Genomic DNA, 6,442 nt, shown 5'->3' with positions numbered 1-6,442 from the left:
GTGTTTGGTCATGTGACATTCGCAAGTTGAGCTGTGATTGGTCCCTAAGCCCTAAGCAACTGCAATGTCATTTTTGTCACGTTTCACTTCTGTGGGGTTGGGTTTGTGTTTGATTTTGGGTGTTTTTCGTCAAGTCAAGGCAAATCAGGTCCTGTCACGTCACGCTCGTTCCAGTCATGGCGACCAGTCTAATCACGTCCTGTCCAGTGATGGCGACCAGTCTTGTCAGTCCTCTCCAGTCATGGCGACCAGTCTAGTCACCTCCTGTCCAGTTATGGTGACCAGTCTAGTCACATCTTGTCAAGTCATGGCGACCAGTCTAGTCACGTCCCGTCCAGTCATGACGACCAGTCTTGTCACATCATGTCCAGTCATGGCAACCAGTCTAGTCACGTCCTATCCAGTCATGGCGACCAGTCTTGTCACATCATGTCCAGTCATGGCAACCAGTCTAGTCACCTCCTGTCCAGTTATGGTGACCAGTCTAGTCACATCTTGTCAAGTCATGGCGACCAGTCTAGTCACGTCCTATCCAGTCATTGCGACCAGTCTTGTCACATCCTGTCCAGTCATGACGACCAGTCTTGCCACATCATGTCCAGTCATGGCGACCAGTCTAGTTATGTCCTGTCCAGTTATGGAGACAAGTCTCGTCACGTCCTCTCCAGTTATGGCCACCAGTCTTGTCAGTCCTCTCCAGTCATGGCGACCAGTCTAGTCACCTCCTGTCCAGTCATGGCGACCAGTCTAGTCACATCTTGTCCAGTCATGGCGACCAGTCTAGTCACTTCTTGTCAAGTCATGGCGACCAGTCTAGTCACGTCCCGTCCAGTCATGACGACCAGTCTCGTCACATCATGTCCAGTCATGGCAACCAGTCTAGTCACGTCCTGTCTAGTCATAGCGACCAGTCTAGTCACGTCCTATCCAATCATGGCGACCAGTCTAGTCACGTCCTGTCCAGTCATGACGACCAGTCTTGCTACATCATGTCCAGTCATGGCGACCAGTGTAGTCACGTCCTGTCCAGTCACGGTGACCGGTCTCGTCACATCCTGTTCAGTCATGGCGACCAGTCTAAGTCGCGTCCTGTCCAATCATAATTGTCTGCTCATCTTTTTCCTTTTGTTTCTTAAAAGTACCACGCATTGCCTTATGTTCCTTCATTTGGGTCCGTCATCCCTCAATCATTCACGTCCCACATGACAATTTTCAGTCGAAAGTGAGCAGCAAAATGATCCGCCTCCTAAACGGCTGGATTTTGCTGTTTAATTCATATTTCACAAGCGCAACATTAATCAGAATGCCTAGTGGGGCCACATTGAACTGATTATTGTAAAGAACATTTTCGGTTGACTCCCCCTTGAAGAGTTAAACACTCCAAGAAAAATCATGAAACTCAAGAAAACGGAGTGGGGCTAAAAGAGGTCAAACTTAATTGGTGAGACAAGACAAAGGCAGGAAGGGAAAGTACCTCGGTAAAAGCAAAAACAAAAGGCACTCAAGGATAAGATAATTAAACAATGCTATGTCAAGTCAAACAGATCACAAAATCAACAATCCAATCCAAAGTCCATTCTCTTGTGTGGATGTTGTCTAGTGCCTTAGTAAAGTCATATTTAAGATACTTTCAAATGCCTTATTATGCTCGATAGTGATGGCGAGAGACATCAGCTGCCTGAGCCTTTTGTTCATGTTCTCTTTTTTTAAACAGACAATGCCTACTTTGTCATTGTGTGATCTGCAGTGGACAAAAGGGAATTTTTTTTTTTTTACTCTTATAAAGTGAATAGGAAAAAATAGCATATGAAAGTGCATTTTTATCATTGACAATGAAGCAGAAGCTGCAGGTTCATCGAGTTCAGAAGAGACTTGATTTCCCATACGATAGTGAACTCAAACCAAATCCTTTCAAAATAGACTTTGCTCTTAAACATCCTGCTCTGTCTTCTGAATGAGGTTGTAGCCCACAGCAGCGAAGTGATTGAATATTGTTGGATTTTGAGGATGATCCTCTTAGAGAGGCTGCAAAGCGCCGTGTTTCTCCTGACAAGCAATGCGGGGTACTAAAAATCTGCTTCGGCAAGAGAGAATTGGGGCATAACACAAGAAACTGTGTGATATCTCTCTTCCCCAGAAAGTGCAACTGATTGTCCATAAAACTGCTTTGATTTTCATGCTCTGTTGTCGTTAAGCTGAGTTTCACATATTGTTGCCAAATGTAATCTGAAAATCTCTACTGATACACATTTGTATCACATACCATCAAGTCCTTGTCGGACTGTACTAAAGCTGTTTTATGTAACCCATTTAATCTCATATTAACATGTGTGATTACGGTTAATTCACACTACATAAGATACTGTAAGATACTGACCGAGCCTTCTTTAAATATGTGAAAAGCAACCAATAGAAATGCTCAAAGAATCACCTGCATCATACCGTGTATCATAGGTGGCAACTCCAGGTCCAGAAAGTTAAAACCCTGCCACAGTTTGGCTTTAGCACCAGGTGCTAGCTCCCTAGCTAGCTCCCCGGGAGCTTGTTTACCTGCTAGGGAGCTAGCTAGCTAGCACCTGGTGCTAAAGCCAAACTGTGGCAGGGTTTTTACTTTCTGGACCCAGATTTGCCACCTCTGCCGTATATTACCCAAAGAGAGGCTGCTATCCGACAGGCCAACTGAGAGAGTATTGACCCGAAGCCAGTCTTTATGGCCGCTGATGCGACAATAAAAAGAAGCTACAGCCGTCTTCTGGGTTCATTGATTCCCTGGAATACTGTACTCTAAGAGAAGCTGCCAGAGCATTATCGGCACTGGCACTCATGGAGGGAAAAATCCGCAAGTAATCAACACCCCACTAAAAAAAGCTAATATAAATTTCTATAGATGCCAAACATAGTTTCAAACCACTACATGAAGCTCTGTAACTCACTTCAACATGGTTCCCAAGATGCCACAAGACTGCGGCAAAGAAATATTGTTTTTTGAGACGCGGCAATGGCCTGCCCCGAGCACAAAACAAGCAAATTGGTGAGTTTTGGCGGTTCCCTTTATGTATCTTGTGATTCACTGCCAAGTTGCCAACCAATCCAGGGTTTCACCAAAAGTCAGGATGGATAGAATTTTATGGTAAAAGAGCGAGAACAGGCACCAAGGAGCAATTTGAAATGGGTTTTAATTAGGGGTGTCAGGCAATTAAATTTTTTAATCGTAATTAATCTCAGGACTTCAATAGTCTACTCATGATTAATCGCAAATTTTATATCTGTTCTAAATCTAAATCTTAATTTTCAGACTTGTATAAAAGTGTGGGGGGGGGATGTTAATATGCATCGTTTAGTCACAGTAATTTCATAAAAAATTATAAAATTGAATTAAAATTAAACTGTATTGTAAAAAAAAGAAAAAGAAAGAAAAACTAGTGTGATATGGATTTGTGTTGAGCAATTTTTTTCTGCCACTAGATGGCATAATTGCATTTGTAAGACGTTGGTGACAGCTCAGCGCATTTTTCTTTTCATATTAAGAGATATCTAATCTTTAACATGAAATAACTTGTAAAATTCTGCACATTTTTAAAATTGTAAAACTTGACCCCAGTCTCCACAAATCTAGGGCTTTCCAATTTAAAGGGGGGGGGGGGGGCTGTAGCTAGGGTAGCTGCTACCTTTTGAGAACACCATTGTGCTAGCTCACTCTTTCCTAGTCATTTCTATTAAAGATTTGGAGGACACATGTTCTAAAGTTGTGCTAAAAAGTTTGACCTTCATAACAGACATCCACCTCACTTTTGAGCTTCACTGACAGTGGCTGACTGACTGTCTAAAAGTTACCGTCGGGTCTGCGCATGCTAGTTAGGCTACCGTCAGTTACGCTCGACAAGCTGTTGCATCGAGTTAGGCTGTGTTTCTTAAAAGACATACCGAGTGTGATTATCTTAATTTATCCAATATTTGACAATTATATGACATACCGGTAGTTAAAAATACATTATCTAAATATTCAACTTGTCATGCTCATATTCTTAAACAGTATGCTCATTTTTCTTGTACAAGGATTGCGGAGATGTTTATTCGCCAATAACATAACAAGACTGTATGAGTCTTCCTATTATAGCAGCCCATATTGTGCCACATTCAAGCAGTGTTGCGTGCCGCGTGCTGGCGCATTTCCACTCCTGTCAGCGCTAGTGATTGGTTGCAGTGAAGAACCCTTTCTCCGCACATAAACTGCACCACAGCGGGTCAGCCCGGTCAGCAGCTTTACTCTCAAAAGCAGGAAATATCACTATGACAAGAATAGCTTGTGATGCATACAGAAAAACAAACATTCTCCCAAATAATGAGAGGGCTTACATTTTAAGCTATGGGGCTATGGTAAAGATGTTGCATGTTAATGGTCATTACCATCAACAAAGAAGTGTGAATAAAAAAAAAAAATCCTGAACTAAAGTCCTTAAAATCCTTCTTGGAATTGATGATCTAAAAAGTTAATCATCTCAATACTTTTACTGTAAATGAGAATACAATTTACAAAAACACTTAATAAACAAAAGTCAAAAACCCAAACAAAACAAGGGTCAAAGTACAAATAAATACTGGTAAGAAGACTTGACATTTATGAGACCGAACATTAAACGAGAATAAAGTGACAAGGACAATGAACCAACAAGGACTGAAAGAACGCAGGGAATTTATGCTGCATTTGAGGAAGGTGGGAAGTTATATATTCTCATTAGATTCTTCCAGTTCCATTCTCAAAGTTTCAAATAATTAAAGTAATTAAAGTAACAATACATAAATATAAATAAATATTTGTTCAAAATCTTGTCAATTAAGTTTTGCCATTCATGGAGTTTCTATCCATGGGGCTCGCCATTGTCAAGTGGCGTCAGATTTGTTGCCCCCCCCCCCAACATGGCAACTCAGATGTACGAGTTCAAAGGGGTGTCCCCGTCGTGTTCACTTCCTGGAATGAAGTCAGAAAATTCCGACCTCCCACTTTCCTTGAATGCAGCATAGATACACACAAACTGACAAGACAACAAGAAGCACCTGGACACGTGGCTGAGGGAGCTGATTGGACGACACAAGGGAACAGGATGACAAGCACAGGTGGGCATTAAAAAACTTGACGAGACAGACAATGACAAGCGGGACACAAGGAACACGACAACTAAAGTCTAACCAAAGCCAAAAGCAACAAACCATTTTCTAGTCAATAATCTTATTGTTATGTGATCGTTGTTATTTGTGTACTTTTGAGATTGTGTTGTGGTGGCCATGATGTGCTCTTCCACTCTGATGCACTTTACAACCTCTGGGTTGGAGGTGCTGGTATGCGATGTCTGCCATCCTGTGGTTAACACTGGTATTACAAAAATACAACAAAGATAATAGCGGTGTTTTCAATAAATTGATTTCTACGATGATTCAGAGGTTTCAAAATATGGAGGACCAAAACTGCCAAAATTCAAGATAAATCAACTTGCGACTTGAGTTGCTCGACAACAAGTTGAGGTGACAGTGGACAAGATAGTCCTCCATTGCTGGAGCTCTCTATGCAAGTCGGCGAGAATTCCTTGTTCACCAAAGACACGCTTAAGACCGCCCCCTCATTTGAATGACATTATTCGTCTTGGCAGAGCGTCTGCAGCATGAAATAAATAAATGTGAGAGCAGAGCGTTTTTATTTATTGATTGATATTTCATTCTATTTCTATATTTATTTTTGTGTTTATTTCAACATTTATTTTTTATTTTTTGAATCTCAGTTTTTATTTTTGTATTTATTTAAGTGCTGTCAAAGTTAAAGCGTTAATTAATTAATTAATCACAAAAAAATATTGCATTAATCATGAATTAACGCAGATTAACCGCACTATTAATTTTGACCATAGATTATCCTTTAGCACGAAAGCAGATGGCTACGTTTAAGGTAACACAGGTTGTGTTTGAGCAATAAACATAATTTCATGCATTAAAGTAAAGCATTTAATGAATGTTTGCGTATCACATTTAGAATATTTGTTCATGTCAAAAGATCGGGGTCATTTTTTCCCATTTTAAACTATGCATGTAATTAACTGATTAGAAAAAGAGGAGGATGAGCGTGTGCAGTGGATCAAAAAATGTTGAAGATGTCCTCATAACATTAAATGTCAAAAGAATGAACACATAAACGGTGCTCTTCAAATTTGGCGGGACAAAAATGTTGATTAAAAAATTACTTTTTTATTAAGCGATTAATCCTGATTAATCAAAATTCTAAAATGTGATTAATCTGATTTAAAAAAAATTATTGTTTGACAGCTCAGATTTATTTTTACTTTTATTTATGGATATATATATATATTTGTATATACTGTATATATATATATATATATATATATATATATATATATATATATATATGTGTATATATATATATATATATATGTAA

General features: G+C 39.8%; 1 protein-coding gene across 4 annotated transcripts in view; it reads left to right on the top strand.

Annotated features, from left to right (window-relative positions):
* The window catches only part of map6a (microtubule-associated protein 6a), a 29,699-nt gene that overhangs the window by 6,291 nt on the left and 16,966 nt on the right, over positions 1–6,442 (top strand). The gene's annotated exons all lie outside the window — the stretch shown is intronic.

Source organism: Vanacampus margaritifer, chromosome 16, assembly GCF_051991255.1.
Source record: "Vanacampus margaritifer isolate UIUO_Vmar chromosome 16, RoL_Vmar_1.0, whole genome shotgun sequence".
Taxonomy (NCBI): Eukaryota; Metazoa; Chordata; class Actinopteri; order Syngnathiformes; family Syngnathidae; genus Vanacampus; species Vanacampus margaritifer.
The sequence above is the reverse complement of the archived record's forward strand: the minus strand, read 5'-3'. Positions and strand labels throughout refer to the sequence as shown.